Genomic DNA, 20,078 nt, shown 5'->3' with positions numbered 1-20,078 from the left:
AAAATACACTCTGGTGGCTTCCATGGTAATTTAAGTAATGAAAATCAGCCATTTGACAGACGGCACTTTATCATTTATAACTCAAAGTCACATCAAGATGACAAAATATGGGACGTCAATAATTTCTTGACGTTATTTCGTAGACCTACTCAAAGGAGCTTTTTAAGACAGCAAACCTTATTCACAAATAAAAAATTGCTTTTCAATTATATTTACCGGTTATTATATTTAAGGTACATATATTTAAGGGAACTGAAGGACAGAATATAAATTTTAGTAAAGCCAGATTAAAATTAAAAAGTGTGTAGGTACTGTAGAATAGATCTAAATGAGTACACATTCTAGTTTTTAATAAAAACTATGGACAATGGTCATGCAGCTTTGAAATGAGTACCTGGTCTATTCCACGTGAAGTTTATCTACAACATTAAGATGAACTTCGGGAAGCTGGGACTGATCGGATGGAAAATATGGACATTTTTTATCAATATACAGTCGATTCCCTCTAAGTCGAACTTTCACGGGATTCGAAAATCGGTTCCAGTTAGAGGGAAATTCGACTTAGAGGGAGTTCGACTAAGAGGGAGTCGTCTGTATTTTCATATATTTTAGTTTACATAGAATGGTTATACTTTAATCTATTATAAAATAACATTTGCATCGATATGTTTGGAATGATAATTCTATATTTATGACAGTTTAAAGAGAAAGTGATCAAAACCAAACAACTGCGTTACTTTATTGCAAATTTCAGTTTTATTTGTAAAATCATTTAATTAAGCTCTCTGATATTCCTATTTGAAACTATAGGAACAACGTAAGTCTCCTATGAAGTTAAAACACAGAAAAATTAATTTCAATTAAATATTCTTAATAGTATTTTATTACCACAAATCAGATTTAAAACTTTAAATACTACCAAAGATTATAGAATATAGAATTCCAAACACCCATGCTAATAATTTTTTTATTTTCAAAATATACTATTACTTTCATAAAAAATGCTCTAATACAAATAACAACACGGGCACATCAAAGAAAAATTTCCATTTTGGTACCTACCTACGTACATTAAATAATTTTTGATACCTTTCTTACCCTTACCACCCGCACTTAAAAACTTTTAATACCTTTCCTACCCATACCATCCGCACTAAATACTTTTTAAAACCTTTCCTACCCTTACGATCCGCACTAAATAACTCCTTCAATACCTTTTCTTCCCTTGCAAAGTAAAAATACCAAAGCTCACAATACAACAAACCAAGAAAATATGTATACCTATTTCAACAAAAAAATTCAACTTGCAATTCCAAGGACGATTGCCGTAGCAAACGAAAAAAAAAACCTACGTATTATGTGTGTACACCTGAAAGCGATGCGCCTGTGCATCACGATCATACAAAAAGAGAAAACAAAATTGTAAATAAAAATCAAAACAGAAAACTACCCTCGACTTTTGTAAAAAGTCTTCAACGCAAAGTTTACAAAAAAAATCAAAACAAGGGAAAAACCTACAAAATAAATAAAATCCTTAGAATAGGAAATACTTCAGCAGAAGAACAGAAAAAAGACAAAAAAAATACCATCACCTCTGCCACAAGGAGCATTCGCTTCATAAAACAACACATAAGAACAAAAAAAGAAATAAACCTAAGAAGGTCAAACGTCAAAGTAATTTTTTTAAGAGATTCCAATTTTTTAAGGAATTCCCTAGCTCTCGCAACATTTTCCTACTAGCAACATGTTGTGGTACGCCATATCACGTACCACCCGAAAAATTTGGGGTTCCGATAATTTGTATGGGATGCGACATCTTTGTATTCTATAATCTTTGCTTTAACTCACAATCAATGTTGTGAACATGATGTCAATGCAAAAAAAAATTTGTCTAAGTCAACAAAAATTGGTTTTAAAATAAAATGTTACACATACACCATAGTGACCGCTTAAATTATAATTTTGAAAATGTATACAAAATTTTCTGCTAATGTAATGAAAAAGGAAACGAAGTGGGGTTAGCTGACTGTTTATTTGGTTTTTCAGATCTATTTCAAATCGATTTATTTAACTATGTTCTTTGGCATTGGTTTAACTTTTTTGAGGTTAATTTAACTTTCACAAAAATTTGGAATTCAGCGTATGTTTTTCGGCACCAACTTTAATGATATTAATAACATATACAACATATACAGTACAACATGTTTTTTTTTTACTTTTGTTTAATAAAAATGAATTTGATTTAGAAGTTTACGAGAAAATGAGAATTGAAGAAAAAGTGACTTTGATAGGTAGTCAGAATTAATAACAGTTTAAAAATGTGACCTTATTGCGACATTATAAGTAAAATTTTTAATTAAAACGTTAGATCTGTTTTTGAGAGTTTAAGTTTTTCTATTTCGGTTTTATACATTATGTATATCAAGGGTTAATTCAGGTCCCCAAAAAACCTCTAGGGAATCACCAAAAATTCTTAGTGGTTTTGTAGGTTGATAAAGCGACAGACAAGCAGAATTGCAGAATCCATTTTTTTTTGCATTTTCTGTCATCGTTATGTTGTATGTTTTTACTTAAGTAGAAACATACATTTTTAAAAACTCTCTTGTTCTTTGGTAATTTGATTTAACTCAGTTAAATAATAACAAATAATTTATAATTGCTTTATGCAAATGCAATGACTTTTTTGTTTTTAAAGACAACTTTAAATGAATATGGGAAACTAAATTCTCTTCACTACAAATCAATTTTGCTTAAGCCAATAAGCAACTGTCACTGTATGAAACATGACATACAAAACACTCCTTGAAATAGTTTGTTTACTTCATTTTTCATTCAATACTGAACTTCGAGGTTTGAATCTTTCATAGGTACAAGAAAAAAAATACATATAAAAAAAACCCTCAGACAAACATTCAATACACTTAAAGCATAGATTTATGACCGACCATTCGGCCTAACATGGCACTCAAAGTCTGTTTTTTTTCTTTTGTCATATCTTCGTAGCTATCCATCAGCACGATGTGCATTCAGGAAACATACGTCCATTACAAAAACCATCGCATTTTAATTTTATTCTTCTATTTTTTTTGTTAGAAAATGCGTGTAGAAAATGAAGAAATTCAAATTCCATTTGCATTCACAATTCGTTCTTTTATATTTTTCCTATTCTTCTTCAGTTCGTGGGAATGTTAGAATTTCGTGATATTAAATCACTTTTACAAGATAATTCAGCGCCCACCTTCTTAAAATTTACTACATCAGCCAGAAATTAGAATCCACAAAGCATCTATAAACAATGCCGCCCTCTTAATCAGAGAGCTTTACATGACACATACCTCGACCAACATAATTGCATACCTACCTTGAAAGGTCGAAGATATAAAAGACGTTGGATGGAATCTTTCGGATTGATTATTCAAATGCATTTTTATGTAGATAGATAACTCTGCTGAGGAGCAAAAAAAAAAGTCATTAAAAAGACGTAGAAGAATCCAATGGTCATTAATTTGATCGTATTCATCTGTGAGAAAGGTTTTGTGGCACGACACACGATTCTACGTAGAGAGTGACGGGAATGGCGACGACCGATGATGACTGGTGGCGACACGGTGGTGGTGGTATAGCGTCAAAAGACACCATCATCAACGACGTGTCGTCGCGTCGATCGCACATATTTATAATGTAGACAGTAGAATTTCAATACAAGACAGTTAAGTTCAATAAACTTTTGGGACAAAAACACAAGAAATACATAACTTGGAAGATATGGGCGACCCACTTTGAATTTACATAAGTAGCCCAACATTTAATGAGGTTTGGTCTTTAAGTTTCGAGAAGGCGTCAAACTTGTTAATTTATTTATGTTGCGTGATTTTTTGGTCACATCATTGCCAGGTATTAATTTCACTGCCTGAATCATTTTATTCTTAAAAGTATGAATATGTGCTCCGAAAAACTAAACGATAGCTTTATACAGCTATCTAAATCTGAAAAAATCTTTTTTAATTAACAGTTTAAAAAAAATTATTCAAACACAAAATTAAAAAAAAAAAAAATTTTTTTAATGTTAGATTAGTTTTTTTTTTTTTTCTTAAAAACTTCAATGAATAAAGTTATACTTTTGAATTCTTAATTTTCTTACAAATTTTTAATCGAACATAGAAAACTAGAAGCTAAAATTTTAATTTTTCTGAAAACTTTTTTTAAACAATTTAAACATTGCAGTTTTTTATTTCTACACGATTTTCATATTTTCTTCAAGAAGCTAAATAAATCTATGTTAAATACCTAAGTCAAAACTGATTTTCAACTCAAAATTAAACTTCATTTGGACGTTTTTAACCAGTTTTTTTTTTTTGGTCTTTTGAATGTACTTCAACATTGCCCCGAATGGAGACAATGGAGAGAAGGCAACTTATTATAAAAGTAACGAAGCAAAAAGATAAGATATTTGACATGAATCGCCTTTGGACAGAAGAGAGACAAATTATTTTCTTCAGTATGCCTAATGCATAATGAATTGGTAGCCAACCACATAGGTACCTAATATTTCATCTAAAAAAAAAATAATACCACAATGGCCCAAAAAATTAAATTACATTTTTAAAAGAAAAATTTAATGTTATATTGGGGTCGCCAAAAATATTACATTGATAATCTTAGGGTCCCAAAAAAAAGTATGGCGTATAAGTCCTTTTTTATGTATTTTTTTTATATCAAAGGGGCGTCCAAATATCAAAGGGGTCCCAAAATTTAGTCTTGCCCCGGGGCCTCAGCAACTCAACGTACGAATCTGGTACGCCTCTAATAGAAATCTTAAGGTTGTTTCGGGTCTTCAAAAAATTCATCGAATAGTTTCACTCACAGAACGATAAATTCAGTTTTAAATATTTTAATATTATGGCTAATAAAGGATTCTGTACAAACATTTTTGTTAAAATAAATTAATTCATTCAGAAGAAAGTCAGATCAGAACTAACGAAAACAATTCTATGGCAGTACCGTTAAAATTATTGAACAAACATTAGTGAGCAATATCAAAATCGTTGGAACCGTTCTTGGTGGTCAAATGTTTTATCTTTTTTGAAAAAGGTAAATGTTGGTTAATTAAATTTAATCGTTTTCAATTTTGAATTTAATTTTGTATTGGTATTATTTTGTTTTTCTCATTTATATTTTAATAATTTTTTCACTGTAAAATATTAATGAATTTAAAATTGGTGATTAAACTTGACCAATTCTGTCCCGTTTTGGCATAAGGCTTTTTAATTTGTATCACTTTTTACAATGCCTCGACTTATGTATTTATCTATAAAATTGTGAAAAATTAATTTGAAAATTCGGTCGTTTTTCGGCTAAATACAATCGTACAATTCATCACGAAGAAGTGTCAAACATAGCTGTTTTGGTTTATTCAATCAAAATTGAAATTTACATACAAATGTCAAATATTATATTCTCGAATAAAAGCGATGCAAATTTTGAACTGCAATTTATTGCGCATGTTTGAAAAAAAAAATGAATTTTATTTTGTCGCATTTGGATATTTTCAATTTAATGAAAAGGCCTGCCTAAATTCGTCTGCCTAAATTTCTTGCAATTTGGCTATTTTAACATAAATAAGCTATTTCAAATATAATATTGAAACTTATGTATGGTCAAAAAGCCAAATTTGTAAGAAATTTGATGAATATTAAAAAAAATATTTAATGCAGATAATTTTTTATTTGGAATAAAAAAAATTTAATACAAAATATTTTTATGTGCAATAAACATTTTATTTTAATGCAAATGTTTTTCATTTTCAATAACATTTTTATTAATGCGAAATTGTTTTATTTGCAACAAATATATTTTTGTTTTGCAAATATTTTTCATTTGCAATAAATTTTTTTTGATGCAATTTTTTTTGCAGTTGCAATGAATATTTTTTTTTAATGCAAAAATTTTATATTTATATATAAATAATTTTTTTTAATTTGTAATGGAAAACAATAATTGCATAAAAAAAGTTGATTTTTTACAACCCTGCTGACAATTAAAGCTAGTTCCTATAGTTGGTCTTGAAATTACTCGTTCTATGAAATTAAAAAAAGAAAAGTCTGGTAATATTGTATAAAACTGTCTTGCATTTTTCATTAGTGTTTTTTTTTTTTGACAAGGAAGTGTGCTCAGCCAGCCATAGCAGCACACCAATAAAAGATCTCCTACAGAGATTAAACTTCTCTTCTTTCAACATTTTTTCTTTTTTAATAATCCAAAGTCCCAACTTCCAAGAGATATCTACTTATGTTTTGTGTATGTTTTCGAATAAATCTGATTAATGTTTATTATATGTTCACCTGAATTCTTTGGATTATTACTGGCTATTTAGGTCAACACACACTTGTACAAGATTTATCCATAGATTTACCTAGAATGAAAAGAAGAATAATAAAATTAAAAAAACGTGTTTAGTGTGGGCTGCATTTGTAAGAAAAAAAAGATAGAATCAGAATATACAATTTTGTGTCTTTAATTTTAAAGTTCACAACAACCGACCAAAAGAAGTAGACGTGGGTTTTGTGAGTTCTTGAAACTTGAATTAAAGGTTAAACCACGTTAAGACATAATGCTCTTTCAGGATGGGTGCATTGATGGAGGCTATATGGTGTCTCCATGAAAAAAAGTAGCTTGAAGTACCTAATGGGAACCTGTAGTATCAGACCACAGTTGTTTTCAAGTGAACTTTTGTTAACTTTTTATGATTGAGTTTTTTTTTATTTTTTCTTTGAGAACAAACTCAAGTGATTTTGATGAAAGAAGAAGTATCTACAACGAAGAACAAAAAGTTACTTTTTGTTGCTTTTACGTGATCAACAAAAGGTGAATTTGTGTCTCTTGGATGGAATTAGTAACTACGAAGGAGCGTCGCGTCACCGTGATGTTGTTGATGGTTTGTCACTCCTTGATTCTTTGACGAACCAACCAACATATGGTTTTTTTTTTCTTTCCTTTTTTTTATTTTTAATTACAAATTACCTTGGCATCTTGTATACTTATTCAGTTATGCGATTAATTTTTAATTTTCTACGTGTCTATTTTCAAAGGCAATTAAATCCCCCCAAGGAAGGTGTACAAAAGAGACAAGTAAATTGTTGAAAAAGACTTTTTTCGTCTCTGCCAGACGGATGGTAACATGCATTACAAAATACCAAACCAACAGATACAAGTTGCACAAAAGCAAAGTCACAACAAAAGGCTAAAAGTAATAAAAGAGTATCCAAATGAAAAGGTTGCCTTGTAGACACAAAAAATAAATGAAAAAAAAAAAACCATAGAAACTTGCCGCCTAAATATGGCTTTGTCACGATTTTTTTTCTTTCATTTTTGGCATAAAAAAACAAAACGAATAAAAAACAACAGAAAAAAGATACAAAAAAAATACACCTAAAGCTCAAACCGATTAATGTTTGAAATCATAGACGAATGGTTGTTCATTGGTTTCTCCAACTCTAGCAGAGCTTTATATCATCAAACTGCTTCACACGATAGCAATAACTGCGTATATTATAGACGAAAACACAGCCTTTGAGAAAATTTATGATTGTAGATATATTTTTTTGATATTTCATTCACACCCCCATGTTTTTTTTTATGTTTCTGGAACCTATTTTTATTTGAGTATATTTTTGGATCTATACAAAGCTAACAGGGCTTAAGCTTATTCGGCTTTGTACTTTTTTTTCTATTTACAAAATGTGCGATATTTATTCAGTTTGTATTTTTTTTTATTTGAAGAAAATATTATATGCGGGACCAACGACTTATGCAAATTTTTGTTGAAGATGGTTTTTCTTATAAACAGGTTTCTTGGAAATAATTATATATAATGGTTTAAAATTTTAGTATGATTCATTATGAATACAAATTTTGTATTATTAAAATAACGACTTTTAAAATTATATTTGGCAGACCATTTTTCAATAAATAATGATAAATTTGATTAGTTTCAAAAAAAAAAAAAATTCTAAAGAAATTTTAAACCTATTAAACATTATTTATTATTTTTGTACAGAAAAAGAATAAAAATTCATAGGATTTCAGTAAAATTGAAATTTTGTAATTGAAAAACTGAATCTGGAAGTGAACTTTCCAAAAATGCTAAGGATTTCCCCCAGAAAATGAGATGTTATGAAGACCAAAAAGGAGAACTTCTCTCATGATAAAAATAAGGGTCTTTGTGTCTAAGTAAATTGTATATAATAATGTATTGATTAGTGGGAATTTAGATCATGAAATCTGGTTGGGAGATTTGAATAAATAGGATATGCAAACGCCAAAGAATTCATTCATATTTTGAGAAAAATTCTGCAATAAGCAACTGCAAAGCTAGGCAATCAGCTAATTTGTAAGAAGAAGTAAGCTTATAGCCAGGTACAGAAGAAACAACACAGTTTGATTGTAGGTTTTATAAAATTCTCACAATCACAATTTTCGTTTAAATTAAATACTGAAATCTTGGCGTCAAATTACGGCATACGTTCGTTAACGTATGGTCGCTATGTGTCCCTTACTTTTTCTACAAATTAAATAGAGACAGAACTACTCAAAACGTTAACGTATGATCGTAATCGTGTGATCTGAATCCTGATCTGATACTAACGCTACGTTACCATTACAAAATAAAATTACAAATACACTCCTCGCCACTTGAATAGGACACCCTTTTTGTTTTTAATAAAGTGGATATAACTCCAGTCTCTTAATAGTTAACTGTTCAATATTTTACTTTTTTGTATGTCCCCTTATGCACTCTCTCTGTGAGCAAAATCATTCAATTTCAATGTCCCGTCAGATTAATTTTGCAATTTTTTGCGAAACAACTGTGAAAAAAGTGCTCCTATTTTTGTTCACTTGAATAGGACACCCGCTTTTTAATTGGTTTTCGAAGATAAAAATTAATTTTGATCTGCTTATATCTCAAAAACGTGACGTCATAGATTTTTTTTGACTCCGGATTTGAATTTAAAACGCTAAAATCTATTAGAAAAGTATATTTTGGTTTACGGAAAAAATAAATTCTCAGTTTTATTGAACATTGAAACTTTTCATTATATCATGTTTTCTTATATTTAATTAAAAACATAGTTGGCAACCATATAACCCCAATATTTTCAATTTTCTTATGAAACATAAATAAAAGAGATCCCAAAATTGTGATAAATTTAAAAAAAAAACGCATAAAATAGCGTAATTAGAGGTCTTAAAGTGTGTTTTACTAAATTGGCATTTTTTGGACTTTGTTCTCAATTTTTTTTTGATTTTTTTGTAAAGAATATGAATCTATGAGTTCTAAATCTTAAATCTAACACCTTTTTGACATGAATTTAGCCCAATTTCTAGCTTATATACTGTTTTGGAGCCGCCATTTTGAATACAAAAAAGTTGGCAGCCTTTTCGTATTCTCCATACTATAATCATTCAGTGTACCAAATTTCATGACTTTTCGTCCAGAAACGGCCGTGCAAATAAATTTTGACGCCAAAAACGAAGAATGGCACCACTGTGCGACGCCTGGAGGCACAGAAACGGAAGAGTGTTATTCTCCATAACGACTCTAAAGATTTTTGTTACAAAAAAAGGTTGCAGGTATTTAAAAAAAATACGCAAAACATTATTTGAAGCATTATTTTCTTGTTTTCTGACTTTCTCCTATTGGTTTTAAAATACATTTCAAACCACAGGATTTGAAATAACTATAGTATTAGAATTTTCTTAAAAACGGGCCGTTTAAGGTAATAGTCTCTTAAAAATATCATTCTGTTCATTTGTTTTTGAAAAATGTTTGAAAATTTTTATTAAAAAATAAAAATAAAAACAAAACGTTTGTAACAATTTTCAAAAAAAATTTCTAAAAATTCTTTGGTATCTAGAAAATTAAATGACATACTGCTGCTAAATAGTTCTAAAAGATGTTTTTGTAATTTTCAACCAAGTTTTATTTTTTATATTTTATATATTTTACGTTACTAATAAATTTTTTAAATCATTCTTTAATGAATTTTTGTATACAGAGCTTAAACATTCTTAGCAACGTTTACAATAAAAGACTCAATCCTAAGTTCATTGAAAACGCCTTTTTTTAAAGATTTGTTTAGTTTTAAGAAATGTGGTAACAAAAATATTTCTTTATCAGACAAGTATTTGAATTTAATTTCAAAAAAAATTTCATTAAACAAAATTTCTCAAAATGAGAATTTTTATACGAGTGTAAAAAACGGCACGCAGCAAGCAGTTGTGAATATTTTGTCTTACCTTTTTTTTTCATTTTTCCGCAGAGAAACGCGATTTAATTTACTAACTAGAACAAGACTTTTAACTTTTAAGCCATTTAAGGTTGCTATTTTTTTTTTTTTTTTTCAATATATGCTATTGGCAAAATAAATTCTATTAATTACCTTTTATCGAACAAAATTCAGTTGTAGAACATTTTTTTTCGTAATAAATAAGTTTTAGAAGTTATATTCATAACATAATAATGTTTAGAAAAGATTCGAAAATGTTGAACTTATTTTTACTGCCATATATGCCAAGGATTTATAGAGCTTATAATTTTTCTTCTAGATAGATTTTAAAGAAATAACTTTTCCCCAAAGAACCCAAATACATTCAGACAAGGAAAAACCACATCTTAGCAAAAATCGGTTAAGTTTAAAATTTCCCATTTACTTATCCTGATGCGAAGATTTAACAAATCTTTGCTCGTAAACACCAGATGATCTGAGAATAGAAATTTATGGAAGGTTTTTCTTTCCTTTAAAACAAAAAAAAAAAGAAAGAAATGAAAAAACTGTTATACTTACACAATTTCTCGTTACATGTTTATCTTTTCTATTTTCTAGTCTCGCAGTGAAAATAAGACAAATGGCGGACAAAACAAAAATCTCCTAATGTAAACGCAAGAATTTCCAAGACAAAGTTGTAATGTTAATTTTTTTTTTCTGTTGTATAATTTTTTTTCGAGATAAGACTTCCGGAAATTTACGGGCCCAAAGAATACCAGGAAGTAGAAAAATTATCAGATAGAGTGAATGTGCACTTCTTGGTAGACAAAGAAAATTCATTACAAACATTTTTTTTTATTTATTTTTTTTTTTTTAGTTTTGTTTTGAAATTTATTTTGTTTTACTTCTTGTTTTGGTTTTAGCTCTTTCACAGGTTGTTGGTCATTGTTTTCAATCTATTTTCTTGTAAACTTCGTTCCAATGAGTGATTCTCGAGGAGAAGACGTACCTACCATAGAATCGTAGGTTATACTGTTGTAGGTATTATAACAGCAATAGGTACAACTAACGTAGCAAAGTAATGTGGTTTCGGTTCAGTGGATGGTTGTTTTGTTTATGAAGTGTATTTTTTTGGTAAGTTGGTTCTTTTGGGAGAAATTTGTAAACGAGACTATTTGTTTATTTTTTGTTTTTTTTTTCGTTAACAAATTCTCGACTTTGGGCTATAGGATTGATAGATAGTAGTCATTTTGGGTACTTTCTAAATGAAAGACCTAATGTAAATTAATGGAAATAATATTTTTAATTATATTTTATATTTTTAACTGTAACTGAATACCTACTTGTTCCCTGAGGGATATGAAATCCTGTTTTCATTTCGAACTAAAGAGTAAATACTTTTTGTGGTAAAATTAAAAAAAGAATCTACAAAAAATTGTATTTTTTTTTTTGGAAAATTTGCTACGAATTGAAAATTGAGAACTTGTTTTTTTGTGTAAATTTAAAATAGTTTTCAGATCTATTCTATGGCGTCTAGTTTTTGAAATTCAGCAGTCATCACTATACTCGTTAAGCCCCAAACATTAATTTCGAATGAATTATTTTTTTATTTAATCCAAAATCAAGGTTGTAAAATTGAAAAAAAAAATGCATTTAAAATTAAAAAACCAGTATTTAATGCAAATGAAAAATGTTTGTATTAAAAAAAAATATTTTCTGTAAATAAAAAAAATTTGCATTAAAAAAAATGTTTATGCAAATGAAAAATATTTGTATTGAAAATGAAATTTGTATTGGAAATAAAAATATTTTGCATACAAAAAAAAAAATATAAAATTTTCTGCATTGAAAAAAAAGCTCAATGCAAAATGTGTGCACTAAATATTTTTTTTTAATATTCGAAAAATATCTTACAATTTTGGCTAATTGACTATTCATTAGGTTCTATATTCGAATATTTAAAAAAATATATGGTAATTGCTAACTTTTTGTATTGAATTATTTTTTCGTTTCAGAAAAATTTTTATTTGCAATAAAAATTTTATTTTCAATTCATATATTTTTCAGTTGCAATATTTTTTTTAATGTCAATTTTTTCAGTCGAAATAAATGTTTGTTTTTTTTTAATGCAAAAATCTTTTATTTGCAATAAATATTTTTTTTATGGGAAACAAATGCATTAAAAAAAAATAATTCTTTACAATTCTGTCCAAAATATATAAAATTTTTCAAAATATGTTGCTTTTTTTTAATGAAAATTAGAAAACTCAAATTGGATTTGTCTTCAAAAAATAATTTATTATATTATTTTTGAGACAAAAAAATATTTTTGAAAAAAAAAACTTACAAATGTAAACTTATTTTTATGATAAAATATGCCTCTTGCAACAAAACAATTTAACGGTGATGTAATTTGACATCAAAAGTACCAAAAAACCATGTTTTTGAGCTATTAATATTCAAGTATTTCAAAAAACTGAAGTTCCAGTGAAATTTTTAATTCATATTCGAAATCAGCACAAAAATTAAAAAATCTTTGGAAAAGTAAAGTTTAATCAAAATTCTCTTATCGTTGCAAACCAGACGAATTCGCTTTATATTTAAATCTATAGCACCTCGAGTTTTCGGTGTTAATATAAAAATGATAATTAATATATTTTGGAAATTTTAATTCACTCTGTCTTATGACTAAATATTAGATAATAAAAAAATAAGAACATTTTTTTACAAAAGGAGTTATTCAGTAACAACTTACAACATTTTAAAAGTAGGTAGGGTAAATAAATAAAAAGAAAAACCTCAACTAACTAAAGTTTGTTGCTTCTTCAGTTAAATTCTAGACATTCTAGACGAGTCCATCAAGACAAAAAGTTTCCCCTTATTTTTTTTAAACAATTTTATAATTTTTTTTTTTTTTGTTTTATCCTTAAAGTCTATTATCTTTATTGTTCCAAGATAAATTATCTCCATTTTATAATTCACTTCAATTGCAGGTTTTATTTTTTCTTCTTTAAAACCTTATACCTACAAATACCTATACTTTATCAGATTTATATACGCCCGCACGTGCATTTAAAGTCAATAAAAAGAAAAAAACATAAATAACATCAAGTTATACAATATTTGTATTCTCCTCTCTTACCTACAAACCTTTTTTCCAAAACAAATACCTAACAAACCAAATAAAAAAATCCCCCAAAACCTATCCTATTAGAATCCTCCAATATTGAGCCCTTAATCCGGCCGCCATCATCACCACCCAAGACGACAAAGCCAGACAACCTTGTTCAAATAAAAGAAAAACACAACGAAAAAAAAATCAATAAATGATAGCACGTTCATGATATCGTATATTTTGTATAATAAAAAAAAAAAATTGTATACAAATCCTTTTCACCATCAACATCATCATCATCAATATCATCGTTATAGGATCAAAAGCCATTGAATGGAATGGCGTAATCGTATCCGATAATTAATTTGTTTTTCTCAACATCATTATTTTGTCTACAGATTGATAAGAAAAGTGGACGAGGACGAGGACAACGACGAGGGTGTCTCTCTAACGACCACAACAATACAAAAATGAAAATCCCTTTCCAAACACCTGATCTGTGTTCAAACAAAAAACGTGAAAAAAATCAAAAATGAATGAAAATAAAAATAAAAGTAAAAGTAAAAAAAAAAACAAGAAACGTCTAAATCCCAAAAGATCTATTAGATTTAGATATACACGTACAACAGCAGCATTGTGCCGCATCCTGTAGTTTTATTTTCTTTTTTTTTATTTTTCATTTTTACATGTATTTTTTTGAATGAGGATGAGACACTTCCAATATTCATGTCCAGTCCATGGCAATGGCATGGTGTGCAGGTTAAAGTCGTTAGGAAAACCCCTGGTCGCCATGCCGGGATCGAGAACCGCAGGTCATTTTTGTGTTCCCCACAAACGTATTATATTTCGTGTTTTTCCCTCTATGGACACTTTCGGTTTCGTTACATTTTTCTGTTGGTTTTTGTTGTTGTTTTTATGTTGTAAGAGAGAAGAGAAAAAAAAATATCAAATCTACCTTAGCTAAATAAACATCAAAGAATAATAATGTTCTACCGGGAATCTTTTACAAGGATGTTTATATAAATATTGAAGAAAAAAAAAAACAAAACATAAGAAAAAAAATATGTTTTGATTATGTCCTTCCCGAAATCCGTGTTTACTTTTCCCCACAGGGCAAACACTAGAGTTTTTTTGTTTGTTTTTTTTTTTTTTTTTGAAAATTATTTTTGGTCACAGTGGACTAATGAAGCAAAACCTTATTAATTTGGAAAACGTGTTTTGTTTATATTTCAAGGTTTTTTTTTAATTGAGTCAAAGGTTTTGTTTTGTTGTAAAAAAAAATCAAAGAAGAAATTACGAAAATATTTGATCTTTAATCCCAAGTACCTAATTAGGTTGGTTTATTTTTTCATTTTTTGTTGGTTTAAATATAGAATGTCATACAATTTCTTTGAAATTAATTGGTTGACGAAAACAAAGAAGACGGAAAAAGATTTTTCCAATTCTTGGCCTTTAGAGAAAATACAAATTTTCGAAAATCGATTTCACCGTTTCAACTCATCAATTTAAACTTAAATCAAACCTTTTTTTGATAAAATGCGTTTGAAATTTTCGAACTCTAATTTTGTATCAACAAAGTAAATAAAACCTTAAGTTCCTTTGTATTTTACAAATTCTGTCTTATCTGATTGAAACATTCCCACTTTGGAATCTTGAAAACCCAAAATTCCAGGAAGACAAAAATTCCAAAAATATCGACAATTTTTTGTGTGTAATGTAGCAGATAAGATGGAACTTTTTTCATGCAAAAAATACTTTTTTTGAACAGTTATTATGGATACCATCGTACTGTTTTTTATTCATGAATTTTTACTTGCGATATATAGGTATATCAAGTAATGCATTCGTACAAAAAAAAGTTGAGATAACAATTTTACAAAACAATTTTACAATGCCAAAAAAGTAGGTCCCGAAAGTCCGTCTTCTATCGGTATACGAAGCTACAGCCTAAACGGATGGTCCGATTAATGTCAAACTTGGTATGTAGAGTTATTTGGCGACTCTCAAGTGGGGCTTTTGGAATTAATTTTTTTGGACCAAAAATAACGGTACTTTTTATATACCGATTTTAGTAAAGTTGAAATTTCTCGAAAACGGCTCCAACGATTTTGTTAAAATAATATATGTGCCCATGATTATGAAAGTGGACTAAGTCACTTTTTGAATTGTTTGAAGAAAAACTTACATAATTATTTTCTTATAACGATTTATTTATATTTCTTTTATGAAATCACTAGAGGAGCAATAAAGAAGTTTATTTACTGCGATTTCGCTTTCAAATAAACTTTACCCCTTAAATAATAATTATTTTTAGGCTAGATTTGATGCCATTTTTGGGAGTGACTTAGTCCACTTTCATAATTAAGGGCACATATATAAAAGTTTCAATACAAGATCTACCTTTCAATGAAAAATTTTTGTTTGAAAATCATTATTAACGGTACCTGCCATAGAACCATTTTTTTTTTTTAATTCGATTTTCTCCGAAACTGCTTATATTCGATTTCAACGATTTTTTTTAAAGCAATTATATAATTTTAGTATAAGCCAAAAATAAATTTTTGGATTTAAAAAAAATTTTTGTTTCAAAATTTAAATTTTCGAAAATCGAACATTGAATTTTTGAAATTTTGGTTTTAGATGTAGCTTAGTAGTTTCTACAAAATGGGATACCAATTTTATTTTAAAAACTTTTTTTCCAAAAAATTATTTATAAAAAATTATTAAAAAAAAAACGGCTCTAACGATTTTGAAATTTTTTGTTTAAAAATGCATCTTAATGAAATTTCATACTTGTTTTGATATCTGTATAAAAAGTCCTTAAAATTCTAGCAACTTGAACCCTAAGAGCAAGTTCGTGCGAACCAGTCGTGTATTTTATTTGTTGTGCAAAAGTATTGACTTTATCTGACTTAAAAATTTGTCATAGCCTTGGCCCGTAATGAGTTTTTATTCTCAAAAGAAGAAAACTCTTAATTTTCAATAGAAAATTCTATCCCTTTGAGTGTTCCCTATTTAAACAAAACATCTACTTATTTATCTCTTTGCATCCAGTCATCACAAATCTGAGTAAATAATGAATAAAAACAAGAACCAAATTGCCTATACAATTATTTCCTTACCCTTCAGACAACTGAATACAGACACACTCCAAACACATACAAAATTACCTTAAATGTATGAAGTTTTCATCTTAAATTAACTTGACATCACCCACAAGAGGATAAAAAGATCCTTGAGGTATTGCAGCCATATCGCACAAGTGAAAATGTCGTTTCACTGCTTCGCATGGGTGATTTCTGATTTTCTCCCAGCCAGCACCACCATCATCACCACCGCAAGGGTTGCGATATTATGTTTCCTTTCAACCTTGTGTTGGTTATATGTCATAACAGTTTCCACAAAATTTATAAATTCATTGCAATCTGTTTGATTTAACACTCCACCTACCTTATAACAAATCCCAGCGGGAGAAAGATTGTAATCCAAGTGATGTACCAAACCTAGTTAAGTTAGTAACCATCCCTCTTGCCACAATTTTTTACCTCATCATCTTCTTCATCATCATCATCTGTGTGGCAAAATAAAAGTTACAATTTTTTTTTGGAGGAAATTTACCGTCTGCGACGCGATAGATGGAGGATGGATCAGGAAACTTTTTCCACGTCAACATTTTTGATGAAAGGGTTAAACGTCGAAAGGGGGGCTGGGATTGGTAAAGGAAGAGGTACAAAAAAAGTACTACTCTACATGAAAGAAAACTAACAAAAAACTTTTCCAACTGCCAATTAAATTCATCCCAATGCGCCTCGGCTCGACACGGATGTCAGACGAAGTTTTTCCTTTTACAAAAACGTTCTCGTCACTCTTTAACCTCAGACCCCGAACTCACTAGCCCAGAAGTCACAGAGGGATCACTCCACCACCCCGATTCCGTCATCAAAAACTTCACGCGCGCTCAAAGTTAAATAATTCGAAATTATTATTTATATTTCTGAAGAATTTTTTTTTTTTTTTTCATTTTATTTTTGTAAAGTTACCAAGCTCCACTCTTGTCCTTTACCCAATCCACCAGCTCATAAACTAACTTTCCCCACATACGTTTGGTAATACTTTTTTATATTCCCCCATCTATATGATGGAGGAGGATATATAGGAAAGACTCAAGGGAGGAATGTTATAAGGACATATAGGGACTTTTTCCCTATTTACTTTATCTTTGGAAGCGGAAGCGTGCATACATGTAGAGGGCGTGCGTGTATGTTCATAAGGCACGTACTCTAGAGTTAAGTTGTCGCTTATCACGGTTTCGTAGGCACATAAGTTGAGACTTTCACATCGTTACTCATCTTTGTATTTATTTTACTTTTTTCCTCATTTCTAATTTAATTCTCACCCCGTGCCTCCCAAGGTTCCTCTTTCCAGTGCGAGGCTCACTTTTCAAACTCCCTCCTGCGTTACGACCCTTGAAATAAGCTATGAATAAAAAGTATTTTAATTTGAAATAAAGATTTTAAAAACGAATTTGAGTACAAAATTTATATGTGTATACGAGTATTTTGAGGCTCGAGGGATATTTTTGGTCTTGGGTGTTCGTGTTTTGTTGGTGATGTATAGGAGGCTGGGGTGGTAAGTAGAAAGAAAAAGAGATTAAGGAATTTTTTTGTATGTATTGTGTGTAAAAGTGACAGCCGTTCGATTGGGAGTAATTTTTTTTTTTCTTCGAAACCATCAGAAGTTGTTTACCTAAGAAACGTGTACTTTTAAGTGTCTAAAGTTGAAATGAATAAGTGGCATGTGTGTGCGTGCTGTCAAAATTTGGAGTGAGAGAATGAAAATTTTGTTGTTTTTATTTCTTTGGTTTCTTACTTTTTTTTCGTTGTTTTTTGACAGAAAGGGAAATGTCTTGTCACGAATTGTGTGGCGGTGGCATAAGAAAGTGTAGATTTAAAATTTATCGAAGTTAACAACTTTTTGGCAGCTGTGCAAGAAGTGTTAATATTCGTACCTGAGTTTTTAATAAATGTTTGCAAGATTCCAAGAAGACCAACATTTAGAGGATATAAAAAAAAAACGGATGTTTATTGAATAAGAGAACGAGGTTTCAAATTAAAGACCTACATTTCGAGAACAAAAGAATTTTCCACTAGAACAGAATTTGCCATGCTTTTGTGCTACATTTATTTTTTCTAAATTGGAAGTAAAAAAATGTGAAAACTTTCTGATTTGACGTATTTTTCTATAATAACAAGAAACATGCAATTTTATTTAAACCAAATGCAATGCTTCAAGGAAAAATTAAGTAAAAATTTCCTCTAACTTGGAATTTTTTCACCATTTTCAATGAAAACGTTTGGAGAAAAAATAAAGGTAATATTAATTCATCTTACTCGAATTTCCCTCAAACAAATTTTAGTGTCGTGTGTAAGAATTCGACATAGAGGGAGTCAACTTTTTATTTTATTTGAATAAAGGGCAACCTGAAGCAACTAAAGATAATTAAATTTAATCTTATTCCATCGCATTGATTAGTATAACTTTGTTAATTTATCTGCTCAAATGAAACAAAAGAGCTGATCTGCAAACTTCACTTGGAACTAAAATTTTTTTCTGTTCAATAAAAATATTACTTTATTAATACTTTATTGGTCTGGAAAGAGTTCTATTAAAAAAATTTTTTAAGACGAATGGTGTTCTAACTATTTTTTTTTTATAGATGATTGACAAACGAATACGATAAAGGTTAGGTTAGTTAAGGTAAAAGTGGTAAACGCCCAACTAACAACAATTGTGCTTCTAAAAAACTTTACAAATTCTACTGGTGCTTCTGTAAAGCTTCTTAGTAGTAGCCCCTCTGATACCAAAATTCCAAAATAGTTGGTCCTTATCACAGCGGTGTTCAAGCTATGACATAATTTCGGTGAAACAGATAAATCACTGCTAGGCTCAGCGTTAATACAACATTTTTAAAAATGTCCTCTATTTATCCTCCTAAGTTCCACTCTATGCGCCTTTTCTCTCATCAAAAAGCTCTTAATTTTCAATTTTTTAACAAACCAACTTTTTAATATTCCCCAAAAACCATATCAGAAAGCATCCATCAATATTTTCGCAGGACAAAGCAAAAACCTCATAACGAACGAAAAATTCATGTTAATGGCTTTCATTTATGAGCCATCTATCTGCAATGCCTGTTTTTGAAATATACTGTCCTTGATAATATCAAAATTAATTAAAACAGTCTATGTATGTGTGTGTGCCTGTGTGTTTGTGTATATTTATATGGTGCCTGTCATTTGTGCAACCAACCATTAACTCCAAAGAGTGTTTTTCCCTGTTTTCCACAACGTTGCATCAAAGAAATTTTTCATCATCAAAAAACCACTATACAATTATTTTAACACATACACACACACACACAAAGATATACAACATACAAATTTAAAAACGTCCAAAAGCATAGACACAAGGTATAGCAGCGGAAGGCAAATGGGTGGCATGAAAAATATAAATTGGATGCTTTGCATATGCAATTTGACTCTACTATTCTACTCTGTACCTACTTTGTTCTAAAACGCTTTTCCTCTGAATCAACAGTAAAGAGTTGAGAGGAAAAGTAAAAGAGAGCTTAATTAAAAAAGTGTTGGCCAAATACCAAGCACAGTTCGAGACACTAGAAACAAAAAACAAAAAAAAAA

At 29.3% G+C, this 20,078-nt stretch overlaps 1 protein-coding gene across 3 annotated transcripts in view; it reads right to left on the bottom strand.

The window, feature by feature from the left end:
- LOC129916140 (protein toll) overlaps positions 1–20,078 on the bottom strand; it is a 177,203-nt gene that overhangs the window by 146,591 nt on the left and 10,534 nt on the right. Inside the window, exon 2 of one of the 3 annotated variants that reach the window (XM_055995936.1) lies at positions 6,342–6,412. The exons of the other annotated variants lie outside the window; for them this stretch is intronic. The gene's annotated coding sequence lies outside the window, so the exon portion shown is untranslated. The remainder of the gene's footprint in view (positions 1–6,341; positions 6,413–20,078) is intronic. 3 annotated transcript variants of the gene reach the window in all.

This window comes from Episyrphus balteatus, chromosome 3 (genome assembly GCF_945859705.1).
Source record: "Episyrphus balteatus chromosome 3, idEpiBalt1.1, whole genome shotgun sequence".
Classification (NCBI taxonomy): Eukaryota; Metazoa; Arthropoda; class Insecta; order Diptera; family Syrphidae; genus Episyrphus; species Episyrphus balteatus.
The sequence above is the reverse complement of the archived record's forward strand: the minus strand, read 5'-3'. Positions and strand labels throughout refer to the sequence as shown.